Source organism: Magnolia sinica, chromosome 4, assembly GCF_029962835.1.
Source record: "Magnolia sinica isolate HGM2019 chromosome 4, MsV1, whole genome shotgun sequence".
Classification (NCBI taxonomy): domain Eukaryota; kingdom Viridiplantae; phylum Streptophyta; class Magnoliopsida; order Magnoliales; family Magnoliaceae; genus Magnolia; species Magnolia sinica.
In genome coordinates, this window is record NC_080576.1 from 114,881,588 (window position 1) to 114,900,509 (window position 18,922).

The 18,922-nt window shown below is 40.1% G+C and overlaps 1 protein-coding gene and 1 long non-coding RNA gene across 2 annotated transcripts in view; both read right to left on the reverse strand.

Annotated features, from left to right (window-relative positions):
* Positions 1 to 18,922, reverse strand: part of LOC131243967 (protein LEAD-SENSITIVE 1-like) — a 54,507-nt gene that overhangs the window by 21,305 nt on the left and 14,280 nt on the right. The window lies entirely within an intron of this gene.
* LOC131243969 (uncharacterized) lies at positions 11,660 to 13,206 on the reverse strand. Its single transcript, XR_009170232.1, has 2 exons — positions 13,112 to 13,206; positions 11,660 to 12,136 (listed from the first exon to the last, which is right to left on the reverse strand). It is a non-coding gene; the product is annotated as an uncharacterized LOC131243969 (long non-coding RNA).

Below are 18,922 nucleotides of genomic sequence, written 5' to 3' on the forward strand. Positions count from 1 at the left end.
TGGACGTACCAGATTATAAAAGGGTAAAATTGATAGCTTTTAAATTAAAATCTGGTGCTTCTGCATGGTGGGAACAATTACAACTCCCACGAGCCCGCCAAAACAAGGCGCCCATCTCATTATGGCCACGGATGAGACGTCTTCTTCGATCACGATTTATCCCCAGTGATTATGAGCAGATATTATTCCAGCAATATCAAAATTATCGATAAGGAAATCGAACCCTCATAGATTACACTGAAGAATTCCAACAGTTGGCTACACGAAACGATCTGTCAGAATCTGAGACACAGAAGGTGGCACGATTTATAAGTAAGTTACGACCGACAATTCAGGACCGAGTTCAGATGTACCCAGTCGAGACCGTGGATGAAGCAGTTCAATTAGCAGGTAGGCCAGAAACACAACTTGCAAGAGCTCCTACTCGTCCATATCCTATAACTCGACCCCCCATGACGGGTCCCACGCAGGATCCAGTGCTGGCACGAGGAAAAGATCCAATAGGAGAACGTCCTCAACCTCCTACAACCACAAACCGTGATACGGGGAGCGGCTCATCCAAACCTCAACATGCAACACCCACAACAGCGGGCTCGAGTAGGATTCCAAATCCTTATGCTCTGCTAAGGTCAAACAATTGTTACTGCTGTGACCAACCGTGCCACTTATCAAATACTTGTCCTCAACGTCCCCGCAACACACTTGACTATAAACGAAAGGGGGCAATAGTGTACAGGAGAAGAGGCCATGGCTTTGATGAACATGAACAAACCACTGAAGAAATAGCAGGTGACGATGAAGTGACGGGCGAGGATCGTAGCGAATTTCTAGTTGTGAGGCGATTACTGTATATCCCATGAAAGGAATTGCATCCACAGCGACACAATATATTTCGTACTTGGTGCACTATCAAGGGAAAGGTCTGTGATGTGATCATAGACAGTGGTAGTAGTGAGAACATTGTCTCAAGAGTGATGGTGAATAAATTGCAGCTACCAACGACGAAACATCCTTCCCTGTACTCAATTGGCTGAATAAAAAAGGTGAATGAGACTAAGGTACTGAATAATGCATTATCTTATTTTCAATTGGTAAAAATTATACGGATCAAATACTTTGTGACGTGGTCGACATGGAAGCTTGTCATATGCTACTCGGTCAACCCTGGTAGTCGGACCGTGATGCAACCCATCGGGGATGAGATAATGTCTATATATTCGTCAATGATAGTCAAAAAATAATCCTTACCCCTATGGCACCAGAGTACCACCCTGAAGCCTCTAAAGTGGAAGGGAGTTCCCTCTTGACCATTCGGGATTTCATGGAGGAATCTAAGGAAACCGATGAGGTATACGTCATAGTGGTGAAAGGCGAGGAAGAGGAACCCACAAACATCCCTCCAAGTTTAAGACTATTACTAAATGAATTCAAAGAAGTTTGGCCTGATGATCTACATGAAGGATTACCCCCCGTGAGGGACATCTAATATCACATAGACCTCGTCCCTAAGGCTAGCCTGCCCAACCGCCCTCATTATCGGATGAGTCCGAAGGAGTGTGAGATATTTCAGGGGCAAGTAGAGGAATTGATCCGTAAGGGTCTCTTGAGAGAGAGCATGAGCCCATGTGCTGTACCAACATTATTAACGCCAAAAAAAGATAGAAGCTGGTGCATGTGTGTCGACAATCGGGCAATCAACAAAATTACCATCAAGTATCGGTTCTCAATACCACGGTTGGAAGACATACTCGATATGCTAGAAGGGGCCAAGGTGTTATCTAAACTAGATTTAAGGAGCGGGTACTATCAGATTCGTATCCGACCCAATGATCAGTGAAAAACGGCATTCAAGACTAAGGAAGGGTTATATGAGTGGCTGGTCATGCCCTTCGGCCTATCGAACACACCAAGTACTTTTATGCGTCTATTGAATCAAGTTCTAAAACTGTTCACTAGCCAATTTATAGTAGTATATTTTGATGACATATTGATATATAGCCAGGATGAGGCGGAGCACAAGAAACATCTCAGGCAAGTACTGCAGGCTCTACAAATTAACAAGTTGTACCTCAACTTGAAGAAGTGTAGATTTTTAACTGACAACCTATTGTTTATAGGATTTGTTATAACGTCCACAGGCATTCGTATGGACAATGAAAAGGTACGAGTTATTAGGGAGTGGCCGATCTTGAAAAATATTCATGAGGTGAGGAGTTTTCATGGGTTGGCAACCTTCTATCGTCAATTTGTGCGAGATTTTAGTACCATAGTCGGGCCTATAACAGATTGCATGAAGAAGGACCGTTCTAATGGACCGATAAAGCTGACAAGAGCTTTCATGAGATCAAGTATCTTTTGTCTACAACACCGGTCTTAGTGCTTCCTAATTTCGACAAATTATTTGGGGTTGAGTGTGACGCTTCATACGTCGAAATTAGGGGAGTATTATCACAGGAAGGCAGGCAGGTAGCCTTCTACAGCGAGAAGCTCAGCGAAGCCCGAAAGAAGTGGTCGACGTATGAGCTTAAGTTGTACGCAGTTGTTCAGGCACTGCGACATTGACGACATTATCTGATTCAAAGAGAGTTTGTTATATACACTGACCACCAAGCATTAAAGTTTATTAATAACCAGATTAACTTGAATCATGTGCATGCTAGATGGGTTGCATTTTTACAGGAATTCACATTCATTCTAAAGCACAAGTCAGGGTAGCAGAATAAGGTGGTTGATGCACTTAGTCGTCGTGCATCACTACTTGTTACGATGAGCAACAAAGTGGTCGGCTTCGACTGTCTCAAGGAGCTGTATGTCGAGGACGATGACTTTAAAGATTCTTGGGTAAAGTGTCAAGAAGCTCACCTTAGTGACATTCATATATAGGACGATTTTCTCTTCAAAGGGAATCGATTGCATATCCCCCAAAGTTCTTTAAAGGAGCAGATTATTTAAGAGCTACATGAAGGTGGCCTTAGTGAACACCTTAGGTGAGACAAGACTCGAGCTTTTGTAGAAGAGCAGTATTACTGGTCATAATTAGTACGTGATGTGGGAAAAGCCGTACAACGTTGTCATGTTTGTCAGACCTCCAAGGGGTAATCTCAAAATACGGGCCTCTAGACCCCGTTACCTGTGCCTGATGGTCCTTGGGAGGATTTATCAATGGACTTCATGCTTGGTCTCCCACGAACACAACGCGGTATGGATTCAATTTTCGTGGTGGTAGTTCATTTCTCCAAGATGGCACACCTTATCCCATGTAAGAAGACCCTCGATGCAACATACATGGCAAATCTATTCTTCAGGGAGGTCGTACGGCTACACGGGGTCCCCAAAACCATTACTTCTGATCATGACACGAAGTTCATTAGCCACTTTTGGTGAACTTTGTGGACTCGATTCGATACACGACTTCAATTCAACAGTACTTACCACCCACAGACTGATGGGCAAACTGAAGTTGTGAATCGCACGTTGGGAAACCTCCTTCGCTGTATTTCAGGAGAAAAACCTAAGCAGTGAGATTTGGCATTATCTCAAGAAGAGTTTGCATTCAACAACATGGTAAACCGCTCTACAGGGAAATCACTGTTCCAGATTATCTATGGACGAGTGTCTCACTACACGCTTGACTTGGTCCCTCTGCCCAAGCACCTAGGCACGAGCATTACAGTAGAAGAAATGGCAGACAAGATCATGGGCATCCATGCGGAAGTGCGGACCAAGCTACATGCCTCGAATGAGAAGTATAAGGAACAAGCAGACAAGCACCGGCAACAAAAAGTGTTCGAGATGGGCAACCGTATTATGGTCTATCTGCGTAAAGAGAGATTTCCGACCGGGACGTACAACAAGTTGAAAAATAAGAAGATTGAACCTGTCCCAATCGTTCGAAAAATCAATGACAATGCTTATGTTGTTGAACTTCCAGATGACATGGCGATCTCACGGACTTTCAATGTCGCGGACCTAACCAAGTATCATGAACAAGCGCAGGATGAGAACTTAAGGACGAGTTCTTTTAAAGTAGAGAAGACTGATGTAGAGCGGGTCGCAAACAGTTTCATGGCTAAGATGGATCAGAAAAGGCCTGGTCGACGACAGAAGTGATTCGGGCTGTCGAACCTTAGATCGGGCGTATCTCGCAATCCGGAATGAATTACCCGACATAAAATATATGATTTTGGGGTAGAACAAGCTACTTTAGCCAACCAACCCTGCTATGCAGGGTTACGCAACCAGGAATTGTGAAAAACTCCTAGATCGACGGTCGTTTCCCTGCTTTAATTTTGTTTTTACTATAAATAGTAACTTTTAGTTTGATTATAACTCTTCCTCCGTCGAGCTTTAGGAGTTGCGTCAAATGTGAAAAGAGCTTAAAATAATTAGGGGAACAGTTTGGTGAAGCCAAATAGGACACTTACTATTTTTGGCCGAAAACCTTGCGCACTAGTAGACATCACGACCGTCTATAAATAGTAAGTTTACCATTTATAGTAAGTCGCAGATTCTAGGATCGAGTTTTAGTTGTAGTTTGATTCTGATTTCTTTCCCATTGCTTGGTACCCCTATTTAAAGGGTTGTGAACTCGTTTTTAGTCATGAATTAATCAATTTCGAATTTCTTAGAATTTATTACTATTTTTCTGCTTTCTTTCCTCGTGGATTCGAGAAGTCTCTGTGAGGAGTCCAGAGAAGCTCAGTGGATTCGGAGTAGTTATCCTCATCACGTTTATCCCTGCGTCAATTTGGTATTCTGAAAAACTACTTTTGGCGTCTTACGTTTTAGGGTTCTCTCTCTCTAACTCTAACTACCCCACTGGATCGGTATTTATAGTAATTCGCGGCATCTTATAAGGAATATCTTCAGGGCGCAGAGAGAGAGAGAGAGAGAGAGAGAGAGAGAGAGAGAGAGCACATCGAACATTTCCAGCTGTCCATTGATTGAGGTCAACAATCTCCAAAATTCCTTCCCACGTTTTGGAAATTTGGGTGGAGTAGGAATTGAAATGTGGATATAATTCGATTTCACCACACATGGGTGATGGGACACAATTTCATCTCTGGCTCACAGTCACAAGTAGAAAGGTATCTGAACGGTGGCAATGGGCCATGTCCCTGACCAACAGAACACAGCTTTGGACCCGGCCGGCTTGATGCATCTTGAACGTTTTGAGTGAAAATTAGGTATTTCATCACGTTTCAGGCCATGCATGCTGGTTCAGGGCTGGATCCAAACCATTTCGAAGCTTGGGCTTGGGCCTACTGTGCTAGGCCTATGTTAGAATTGGGACCTAGACCTCAAGTGTCGGGCCTAGTTGTCACTCACGTAGCTTTTACTCGTCAATGATTTTATATCGACATACACATGATATAATTATCAATACATTTAGAATTATTTTTCAATAATCCAAACTATTTATAGGCAGGATTTATTATGGATGAAGGATATCTGCCAAAAATAATTCTAAAATTGAGGCTTTTAAAAACATTTAGTTACATAACTCTTTTATTATAGGGTTGACCTTGTGTTGAGACTGGTCATTTTCAGCCTACTAGGGTTAGGAACAAGTTAGAGCCAAGGCTTAGGTGCGCACACGCATTTTCACTATGGACACTAAAAATCAGTTAAATTCAATATCTAGGTGGGCCATGTTGAACGGTGTATAATCATGCGTAATACCTCAAAATTCGTGTGGTGCAGCCCACATGAGTCGTGGAATGTCCTGATTTTTTAGGAATCCATTCATCATGGAGTGGCAGTCTGACCAGTGGCATGGATGATATATACAAACAACAGTGGACCTCACACAAAATTAGGATGATTTTTAACAGTGGTACTTATCTCCAACTATTTCCTATGGTGCAGCCCACCTGACTACTGAATCAGTCCAAGGGTTGCTGGGTTAGGAACATTTAAGCTAGAGTTTGAGTCGTGTGTTCAATTTCTTAATTAGTATCCGTGCATCTTGTATATATCATACTCTCCCAATGTATCAAGGTTTTTCATGTACAATAGTGCAACAATATGGTTAAGATTGAAATTGGCATTGGTAACTGCCAGGTCAAGCATGGAAGACTGGCGAGTCAAAATGAAAATTAAATTAGTTGTTTTTCTTGAGTAGCTTTTACTCGAAGATAAGAGTACAAACTTATTCGGAAACTAATTCGCTATGGCAGAGAATGAACGCAAAAACTAATGCTCCCGTATCTGCTGAGAATTGGTTCCAACACATCATTTGGGAATGGAAGACTGACTAGCAGAATGAAAATTAAATTAGTTGTTTTTCTTGAAGATAAAGAGTACAAATTCGTTATGGTAGAGAATGAACGCAAAAACTGATGCGCCGGTATCTGCTGGGATTTGGTTCCAACACATCATTTGGGAATGGAAGACTGACCAGCAGGATGAAAATTAAATTTGTTGTTTTTCTTGAAGATAAGAATACAAATTCGTTGTGGCTGAGAATGAACGCAAAAAACTGATGCCCCAGTATCCGCTGAGAATTGGTTCCAACACGTCATTTGGGAATGGAAGACTAATGACTAGCGGAATGTTGTTTTTCTTGAGTAGCTTTTTCTTGAAGATAAGAGTGCAAACTTAGTCGGAGACTATTTTGTTGTGGCTGAGAATCTATTCAAAAACTGATTCTCCATATATATCCGCTGAGAATTGGTTCCAACACATCAGTTGGGAATGGAAGACTAGCTAGCTAGAATGAAAATTAAATTAGTTAATTTTAAATTTATGTGCCATATAGATTGGTATTCATGACTTGTAAAATTTTATTTGAGAGCTAGAGTTTGAGTGAGTGTTCAATTTCTTAGTATCCCTTTTTCAATGTACCTAGGTTTTTCACATGCAATAGTGCAATAATACAATTAAAACTTAAATTGACACCAGTACCCATTGGGGCAAGCATGGATGTCTATTAGAAGAATTGCTCCATTTTACATGATAGTTCAAAAACCCAAAAACTCACCCCAACTTGATGTCCAACCATGTCGGCTTCAACCATAGTCTCTTTTTTTTTCTTTTTTTCTTTTTTTTTTTAAAAAGAAAATGATCTATCATTTCATATGATAAAGACATGTACAGGTAAAAGATTTCCCGAACTGCCAGCCTGGAGATAAAACAAACCCAGGTGGAGCACAAGGAGAAGACGAAGGACTTTACAAAAGAACCTACACAAAAAGAAGGCTAACTAATCTCTCTATTGGCACCCAAGCCAACTTTGTCAAGGAAAAATAGGCTCTTGGTAAGAAGAGGAAAGGTCCTTGACCACTGTGATCACAACGTTTAACTAGAGATCCCTGCCCGAGCATGCCAAGCTATCCACTGGAGCATTCCCTCTCTTAGGATGACATTAAACACAAAGGTGCCCAACTGCTTTAAATTTTTTATCCTTTTCAACCAGGGGTTCCAGATCCAGGATGGGTGGGATCTACCATTAAGCATATCCGCCACCAATTTTGAATCCATTTCCACCTTCACCATACTTAACCCAAAGGATCTACAAAGAGAAAGACCTTCACAAACTGCTCTTAATTCTGCTCTATTGTTAGAACTGACACTTATCCAACATAGAAAGCAAAGATGAGAGCACCGCTATCATCTTTGCATAGCCCCCCTCCGCCTCAGAGCCTGGGGTTCCCATGAGCTGAGCCATCTATGTTCAACTAGTTTTACTTACATGGCTTAATATTAACTAGCTAGTTGAGTTTGGTTGTACCAAACATCATGAAATTTAATTATATTTTGTAATAAATTATGTTTGTTAATCATGAAATGTCCTAAAATTTCGATATATACTGCACAACCAAACCCAACCTAAATTATATATGTATATAGTTATCTTAGAAAATTATTAAAGGTAATAAAATAAAGTTGTTCTTTGCATACTCTCTATTGGGATTTATGCTGCGGAATCACACTAATCTAGATCTAGGATAACAATCCAAGAGGCCAATGTAACACCCCGAGTTTTTGAACCCAAGTAAATGACTTGTTTTCTAAAAATTCAAGTGTTAACCTTTAAAAATACAAATTCCACATATATATTGTTCTTTTTTTTTTCCTTTCAAAGTAGTATTTAGGCAGAATTGGAACAAATCGAGTATAGATGGAATCTTCATACATATTCAAATATACGAGTGGTTGCCCACAATGACTTATACAAACCAATGTCTCAATGTTAACAATTACAAAAAATACACAATTTACCACATGAAAAATGTTAAAATGTATATAAACTTACGCCACAAGATCGCGCAGCTTCTCTTGCCAGATACAGCCATGCATCTTTGACAATTGTATCCTGCTCCTCATCAGTCTGAACATGAATATCCTTTAAGCTACTTGTACTACATGTACGGTTATATATTCGATGAATGAGTACCTAGCTCAGTGTGAATTTTTCTCAAGATTACATACTGTCGCATTAGGTAAGCCTAGTTATAAAAGGAAGACATTCAAAACAATACATGATACAGTCTTATTAAACACATGAGTGCATGAGTGCACATCAACTAGGGATGCTCATCCAGTTCGCTTTTGGGTGAAACTCATGCATATGACCGGTCACCAGTGAAAGTACATAGTACATGCATAGTACTAAACTTACTGAAAGTGGGTCGTTAGTCGATGGTCTGGGAGCTAGGAAAACGATACCACAACTAAGGACACGTGTTACAGCATCCAAAATTAATCATTCGTCATCGCCCATATGCTATGAATGCATGATTAGCTCAACCGTTATTATTCCATTTACAACTAGTCAGTTTAATAAAGCGTAAAAGTCACTACGGGGGGTTCATCACCTAGCGTAGGCCGACAACTGGGACATAGTATCCTATTCCACCATCGTCGGCTCATGAGATCTCCACTTTAGGATGTTTAATGGAAGCCCATCGACTAGTGGCCAATAAAATTCAATATATGGGACTTACCATCGCATGGTTATGTAGAAATAAATCATCAAAACCACATAGGACAAATACATCGAAGACATGATTTTAATTAGTCAAGGTTGAGTTTAGTTGTACTGAAAATCATGAAACTTAATTATATTCTGTACTAAATTCAACTAGTTAATCATGAACTATCTTGAAATTTCAAATAATAATAATAATAATAAATAAATAAATAAATAAATAAACTAAAAAACTAAAAAACTAAAAAACCAACCTAAATTATAAAAATGTATAGTGATTATAAATATTTTTAAAAAATGGTAGAAGTAATAAAATATTGTTTTTTTTATTCCCACAATAATAATAGGGTATTTGCAAATGACCACATAAAAAAAATGTGATTTGCAAATAACCGCAATGTTAATTCAATTTAGATTGTCCAAAATCGTAGTTTATTGTTTAGATGTATCATTAGCAAAATAAAAAATAAAAAATCATTAGAATAACTACAAAATTCGTTGGCATTTAATTAATGGTTAAATTTTTTTATAAAAAATATCAAATGGTTCTTCCTATCTAATTTGGAGAATGATGCTTTTTTTTCACACGCACACACAGCACACCCACACATGCCCAAACCTATAGTGGCATTTCACCACCTATGGGTATTTGAACCCTTGACCTGATGTTGAAACTCTTGTGAGTCTACCACAAATGGAAAATGACTTGTCAAAGGTAAGTTCAACAACTTAATCAGTTTAGCTTAATTTAAATTATTGCATGCTTACAATTTCAGAGTGTCTGTGATCGAGTGTGCATGCCCAAACAGAGTATCAAATAAATGAAAAATGGGTTCTTGGTGTGTTAGTGCACACATTAAAATATATTCACAGTACTCACTGTGAAAACATTTTTGGATCAGACCTACCTTGCAAGCATCCGACTGTTCACAGATTTTTTGGTACAGCCCGATCTCTGGAAACAACGAGAACAAGAAAGAGCAAATGATATAAGTATTGGATGTCAATTAGAACATCTGGTGTGGCGCTCAAGTTGTTTTGTAGGATAAGCTTATCCTAAGCAGATTTGTTTGTCATTGTTCTCCTTGAAAAGAGGTGTGAAAGGGACAAAGCAGGACGTGGATTATCTGCCACCTGCAACCATAGATGCTAGATGTGGCCAACCATAAAGTTTGTAAGAAGTTCACCCTGTCTATCCATTTTTGCCGGCTCATGTTTGGAAATGTAAACCAATGTTGGGAAACTGTATAACTTTTTCTTTATATATATATATATATATAAGATTAATAATATAAAAAATACTTCTAACACAAACAAGCAAATCATCAAACATATACTATGCAAGAGACACTAAGATTTTTCGTGTAAAATATCCTCCGTTGTGAAAGGAAAAAACCACGAGACCTAGTCCGGCACAAATTCATTGTAATCAAAACAATTGAAGTACAATTATCAAGAGACCTCTCTTGGATATTTCAAATACGTTACTCAAAGATGGATTACAAAGAATATCAAAGAAATGAATTCTCACCAAGGATTGTAGAAAATTCCCAATACAACCCTTAGAGAAGATAATCTTGTAGATGGAGCTTCACCAAGCAAGATCCGGAGATTTCGGTTGTAGAGGCTCTTATTCTTCGTTTCTTACAAAATTTCATTTTCTCTTTTTCTTCTTCCTCTTTTTTTTTTTTTTTTTCAAGAAAGGAAACTCCTAATGTTGCTCTCACTATTTTTAAATAAACGACAATTTTCTCTTATTTTAATTGTTTGAACAAAATATCAAAATACTTATCAAACATCCACCATAGGTAGGCATAAGCAATTTACACATCTACTCCATGAGTAGGTTTCCACTAACATATGCATTTTGGCAACGAATCTACTAAGAGAACCATTCAAGGAAATCCCTAAGAACCCAAGTACAAGGTATGCATACAGTCATCTAAAGCATGCCTTCATAAATTAGCATAAGAATTATGTAGATGCATATAGTGCATACTGAATGTCTATAATTTTCACATGATGATGATCATTATCATCCTCACCACTGCTTGGAAATATGCTTATCTAGGACTAGGCTTTAATAGAAAATATTTATTGAAGTTTGTATTGGAGATGTATATCTCACCAGTCAGTACTATTCTTCCATTCTATTTATTAGTAGACATCAGGCATACCAACGATGTGGGATAAAAGCTATGGTTACCTACTCTTTTTTGTTCCTCCTCCTTAGTTCAACAAAAGTGTTCACAGCTAGAACAACACCTTTAGTTACTTCTCTAGCAAATATAAGACTTCTATTAGGTAGGAACATACATTATCATCGTTTTTTATCTAATTGTTGGATTATTCAATTTTGGAAATCAGGTGAGCCTCATTATAATTGTAATCATTACAAATAGGTTTGGGGCAAAGCACCTGGAACATAATCTATATACAATTATTTAGATGGATATGAAATACCATGGTGCACAGGTTCAGAGAAAAATGCGATGGGTAATCTTCTCTAGCCTTCCTTTTCTATAAATACATGCTTGGGTCTCATCACACACAAATAAAATCATAGCTTTGTTGGGAGGTTTTCATAAAGGATATAAGATGTGGAAGATTAAGTTCATCTTCAAGTTCATCTTCACAGTGACATCAACAAGACTGCTGGCGCTGTTAATCTCATCCATCTATGTATATTTACATGATTTAGAAATCCGATTATTGCTTACATTACTTGAATTAGAATCTTGGTCATTTTGTATTATATGCAAATCTGGTGCGTGTAAAATCAAAGGATCTTACAGTCAGCCTGGCCCAGCTTCCCTCTCTTTGCATTGCCCGTCTTACAATAGAAAGCAAAGTCCTCACAATTGTTACGGGCCAAATTGTACTCTCCAAAGCCCTCCTCGATGCATGAAGTGGCGCGCTTAACGACTATCTCTGGCGGGTCTGATTCAGCAACACTACATGTACCTCTTCGGCTCTCCCAAAACAGCTGCCATGAAACAGAGTATTCATAGCGGTTGAGTTCGCATCCATCCAGGAAACAATCTAAGCATGAGACTGTGACTCCATTGTATGTCTTTTTTTTCGGACCTCCACATTTGGGACATGGCATAGAGGGGGATATTGACTCAACAACAAATCCAGACACGCTCTTTTTGCCATTTGGTTCAGTGAAATGAATGACCTCGTCATCGCCAATATATATACCTAAATGACAATGGAGCAGTGATAGTTAGTTAGGAAACACTAGTTTGATATGGAATATGGGAATCCCTCATGTTCATCATCTAATGCATTTGGCAGATCTAAAACTCAGGTGAGCCTCAAATCTTTTAAATCACGTCAGATGAACAGATTGGATGGCACGTATAAACCATGGTGGGGGCACAAAATGATGGTTGCCTGATACAAAGTTAGGCTGATCCACACATTAGGTAGAATGCACTGGTACACAGACGCTAAGTCATACCACCGGCTCTACACTGATTTGATGTTGTGTCCCAACCAAGATGTGCATTTGCTTGATTCTTGTGTAAGAAAATCATTGTGGTGTAGCCCAATTAAACATGGCTATTGTTTTAGCTAGGACTCGTCCTAGCAAGCTGTTTCACTCAGACTTGGTCAAGACCAGCATCGGTCTGTGTTTTCAAGTCTTAATCTTGGGGGTTGACTCAGGGAAACTAGGATGTTGAACCATGCGACCCGTCTGGACAAAACCGTGCATATACGCAATTCCTAGAGTTTAAGATTTTTCAAGTGGGACCCATGGTTAGGCAATCCAGACTGTTGATATGCTATGGATCGCTGTTGATGGACCACGCTCCAAACAAATTTTAGGTTGGTGGCCTGTAAATGCTAAGATGGTTGGTTAAGAAAAATAATGCAGATTCAAGTGAAAAACATACGTCACTCAATTGTTCCAAGCTGGAAACCAGTTTTCTTTTTTTTTTTAAGGCATGCTCCATCCCAGATGAGAATCAACAGACCAACGGACTGGATTGCCCAATTATGAGCTCTGTTCGTTAGAATTACAAAATAGGGGCAGACTCGGCTCAACTCGACTGAGTAGCCCCTAACTCATCCATTACAAATAGACTCGAGACTGAATGAGTCCGTCAGGGTCACTGAATCTAAAACCATGAACACGGCCTAAGACTATAGGAAAAAAAGAAGGGGGGGAACCATGATGGGCGTAGATGTATAACGTCCTCCATGCATAGATGTGATCACCAGGTTTGAGGTCTTCCCTCTCGATCTTTTGTCCCGTGAGCAAGTTCGTCTCTCTCTCTCTCTCTCTCTCTCTCTCTCTCTCTCTCTCTCTCTCTCTCTCTCTGTAATTGTAACTCTCCTAGTTGGATTCGTATTTATAGCGCGCAACTCGTGGCATCTTATAAGAATATATTTCAGGCTATAGGGCGCACACAAAGAGATGTCCATTGATTGGCAAACAATGTCCAAACTGGATTCCTTCACACGTTCTAGAAAGTTGGCTGGAAAGTGTGGATAGGATTCGATCTCACCACCCATGGATGATGGGACACACAATTTCATCTCTGGCAGTAGGAGCACGAGATGGTGTCCTTGGGTCTCCCACTCATCCATGGATGGTAGATGGAAATCTCCTTTACAGTCACAATAGAAAGGTAGCTCAAGGGTGGCAATGGCCCATGCAGCCTGACCACCTAAACCCAGCATTTGACTGGGCCGGCTTGGACCCAACATTCGTGCCCTGATCATTTTTCAGTTCAGGGTTGGGCTCAAGTCATTTTAGCCTAACACAACTTGACTCCATGTGTACATCTTTAAACTACTCATGCACACTTATAGGGAATCGATAATAAGTGTCTTTAAATTGTCATTTCTTTCTTGATGGGGCCCACTTTATTATTTGACTTGGCTAATGGGTCTAGTAGGGCCATTCAATATTGACCGACGGCTAGCCTAGACAGCATGCCTTGATTTGGAGCTGGACTGGGCCCTCTGGCAAGCCCATGCCCTGGCCTGATGGGGTTTGGCCACCCAGCCTTGTGGGTTGCACATTGTCCGGCCTCCTTGTGCCACACATGTATATATCATGACCTTACCGGGCCTACTATAGCCCTATCAACTATCATAATTATCTAATAAATGGACATTTTGTTACCGGACGTGAGTCATTGCTGACTCTCTTTTTTTTGGCGTTCATTTGTTTGTTTGGTGCAATTAAAGGGCTCTAATGGTCTGAACAATGTGATATTTCAATTGTAGCCCATGCACTGCCTGGCCTATCAAATGAATGGTTTAGATTTATTCCATCTTTGTCAGGTAAGCAGCTCTGACATCGGAGGCAACAGTATCTACTGTGCCTCCACAAGCACTGGATCCGGTCCCAAATAGGAATCCATGGACATTTCAAATTTTAAAAAAGGTTTTGTTCTAAAAATGGTTTCAAATTGAATTCGGATGAAGACGTGGATTATAATTTTCCATCATTTTAGTGACTTATTGGCAATACATATAACAAAACTAGAAGGTAAGCTGGACCATCTACATCGTGGGCCCAACTAATTAATCACACTTGTCAGGTGATCTGAGTCATTTAGACCAATTTTGTTTAACCGTTCATTACTTAGACATTGATTGGACGGCTAGGATCATGCATGCAACAACTCTTTTATCGTGAACTAGAGTTCACGGCTAGGATATGATGTCATGGGGATTTACTAAAGGCCATTGGCGCTTACATGCATCTCTATTCTCAGTGATGGTGATTTTGATGGAATATGATGTCATGGGAATTTGCTAATTACCATTAGCCTAAATCATCCCTTGCTTTTAATTAGGACCTGATTCCTCCTCGCACAGCTGCATGCAATGAAAGGCAGTGTACAATCAAGATGCGTACATGACATCTGCTGCCTTCGTCAGCAGCGCCATCTCATCCACTGGTCAGGTCCTTTTTTAACTTTTTGTAGCACCTATCCGAATGAATGTACGGCCAAATTTAGTATCTCATTTTTAGTTCCTGAGCTTAAAATAAAGGTGATTGAAGACATTTGTGGACCGTGATAATTATTGGAATCGGATAAATTTCAATTGATTTTTCTGTATTACTTTTCATGGGAATTTGCTGGAGACCATTGGCCTAGGTCTTCCCTGCGGCATTTAATTAGGACCTGATTCCTCCTATAGCCAACACAAGTTGTAAGAAAAAGAAGTGTACAATCATGTTATCTGCGTGACGTCCACTGCCTTCGTCATCAGTACCATCTTATTCTAGTTCCTAGCTTAAAAATAAGGCTGATTTAAGAGGAATCCATTCATCTAGGTGTGGTGCGGTGTAAAATCATTACAAAGACCTTTAAAATCACATGGGGCTGCGTGAGTTGTGGAATGTGCTGATTTGCAAGGAATCCATTCATCCTGGTGTGGCACATATCAGATGAATGGCTTGGATGATATATACACACCATAGTGGACCACACAAACAATTTAGACGATTTTAACAGTGTGACTTATCTCCAACTGTTTCCCATGGGGTAGCCCACCTGATTACTGAATCTGCCTTTTTATTTTTTATTTTTGGCTACTGTTGATGCAGAAATCTGGCTCACCCTTTCTGAGCTCTGAGAAATCGCACCGAGCCCTATATGCCTACATAAGAAGAAGACAAACGAGACCGTAGCTTGCGCAGGGGACTCTCTGATGCCAAATTCAGGCTAGGAATCTATGTCTATGTAGTATAATAGGGGGTTTAGGTGAGAGATTTTGCATACCTATCTCTACAAATGAGTTCCTTATATATACCTACTGGATAGAACGATGGCGCTCGTCATTCTCGGCACAACTTTTGCCATTTAGCGGGAACAATGTGTGCATTGAAGTTGGCAGTTACCCTGAGATCGTGCGCCAGATACTGCTCCATACATGCGTTACTGGAGTTAAGCCTTTAGCGTGATTGTAGGGCATATCCCCACCCAAGCTGACCCTATAATCCAAGTCCTACTTATGGTAGCTCGAAGCCATTAACAGGTCAGGTTTGGTCGTGTTGTCAACGAGCACCTAATCGAAGTCGAGTCGACAAATGGGGTGTGTAATGGCTTCTTTTGGGTTTTAGGTTAATGTGAAAGCTCTACAAAAGAACTTGGAAGCTGAGCATTGAGTTGTTCCAATCAGGTTAGCTTAACAGGTGAGTCACTACCAAGCCGTACGTGGCTTCATACATTTAGTTGTGTTGCATGACCTGCTATAGTAAATCCACCCAACTGATTGGGTCGCGCTTTCCTCAGAGTGGGTTGGGATATACGTGTTCCGACAAGGTTATTCAATTGACCGAGCGAAGTTTACTACTATAGGGGTCGGCCCAGATTTACCCATAACAGCTACCATTAAGGGTTCCATGTCAATGGCTATGACAAGCATATGAGTAGTGATCACATTCGATTAGTTGGAGGCCCTGAAGATTTCCAATGAGCTTAATTAGTGAATATGGGCAGTTAGGTTGGACACATGTTTTTATGATTTTCCCTCTAGAGGGCCTGAGATGATGTCTATAATTAGACTTATCTTGCATATCAACGTCTAAATCATGCATATTATAAGCTTGCTGTGATATTTCCATCTGCTTGGCAATGTGCCTCTGGACTTAAACCATTGCTCAATGGAAGTTCTATTTCTAGCTCATTTGCCAACCATTCCATGCATATATGATAGATGCAATAACTATCAGACTCTGCCAGGGCAAGTTCTTGGATTCTCATTGCTGGTCCTAAACCCAGATAAAGGAGGGTTGTGTTAGATAGCTAGCCAACATAAAACATTTGCCACTTCCTTTTCACATGATGATGATCATCTTCCTCTCCACTGTCATGTTCAGAGCTTGGATTGAAAATATGCTTATTTAAGACTCAGCTTGGATAGAAAATATTTATTAAAGCTCATGCTGGATATGTATGCCTGACTACCCAGCATGTTTCTTTCATTCTATGTATTAATAGACATTATGTCCCTTTGCAATGGACAATTCTGAGTCAAAACCTATAAGTTCCACTGCCCATTTTTTGTTGCATAGTAGTTCCCACACACTGCACCAACAAGTATTTTACACTTTAGCGGTCTATTTTAATTTGAAAATGCCGGCCCAACAAATAATGTCACCGCTTTTGCACCATATGAACAATCAGTAACATCTCTCATTCATATGTGGATAGGGAGAGATGTCTCCCTTACAAGGCTTTGTAGCAAAATGCGATAGACCTTACTTCTTGCTTGAGAATTTCCCAAATACCTGTGTCTAATTAATGCATTTAATAAACAGGCAAACAGTTCTTGCCTAAACTCAACCCACAACTCATTATCTTCTAACCTAACTCAAACCACTTAACAATTTATCAAGACTGACCCAAGCCAAGCTGCCATGACCCAAATTAGGTTTTGAGAGTGGAATATGAAGCAAAGGCCATGCACAACCTAGACCAAAATATGGATGGATATGTAAGTAAATAATAATTTTGTAAAAAAAAAAAAAAACACATTTCTTCTTTATTTTGTTTCGAGTTTCAGTTAGGTCAAGTCGTGTAGTGTTCAACCCAAGCCCAACTCATTACTACATTGGTTCCATTTCTTACCCGAGCCCAACCTACCACCCATTTAGCTGGTCCCGAACCCACCTCAGAAGTGGACCCGGGGGTCAAACCTAACCCATTGCCACACTATGCATTAATATTGATATAGATATATATTTGTGGTGAAAGTATACGAATGGACTTCTTGATCAATGTACTCTTATATTTGTTGGCTGTCTCCATCCAAATGAGACGCCACGTACAATTTGGACGTTTGGTTGGCTCTCCGTTACTCGTTACTGCCATATAAAGAGATGAGTCATTACCATTTTTTAAGATGGTGCAAAGTTATGGGCTCTGTTAACATAACTCCCGCAAGGCACAAGGAGGCCTGATTTGCGCTGAATCATGCACTAATTGAAACAAATGTGCATGAGATCCACCTTCTCCGTCAGTTACGCACGCGCGTTTTCACTATGGACACTAAAACTCAGTCAAATTTAATATCTAGGTGGGCCATATCACAGGGAACAGTGTATAATCATGCTTAAAACCTCGAAATTCCTGTGGTGCAGCCCCACATGAGTCGTGGGATGTCTTGATTTTTTAGGAATCCATTCATCATGGTGTGGCATTCAGACCAGTGGCGTCGATAATATATACAAAAATAGTGGACCTCAACAAAATTAAGATGATTTTTAATAGTGGTATTTATCTCTAGAGCTGGACACGTGTCGAACTGAGTCGAGCTTGGCATAGCTAGGCTCAGTTCAGCCAGCATCCTACCCCAGCTCAAACTTGGCACAGTCATTGAGCCTGACTGGCTAACTCGGCTTGGTTCGGCTAACAGCTTGGGCCACTTCGAGCTAAGTTCAAGTTCAAATTTGAATTTGATGTTGTACATAAAATACAATCCATTCTAATTAACATTCTAACAAATTAACATATATATTTATTTAGAGGAATGCTCACCTGGGCACCTTCTTATGTGAGCACATGTGCGCACCTTTGTACACGTGTGTTATGCACAAAATCTAAATGGTTCATGTGATGCAACACCCCTTGAAACCTCACTAGACCATCTTTAAGCCCGATACAAAACTCTAGTGGACCATGGAAATAGGAAGGAAACAATTTCGTCCCTTGATTTGCATTTATCCTTGCTATGGCACACTAGAGTTTGGTATCAGGCTGAAAGTTGAGCTTATGAGGTTTCACGGGGTGTTGCATCACAGTATATTATAATATATAATATATTTAATACTTAAACTGGACTACCATGGATAGCAGTTGGCCATGCTACCATAGACAAGGAGAGAGGAGAGCAAGTATTACCGAGGCAGACAAAGAGGTTGGGACAGTCTGGACGAACAAGCGTGCATGATAATGAGGGGCTAAAATGGAGGCAAGGATGGCTGGATGGGTGCGCGGGGCTGTGACTTACTTGGAT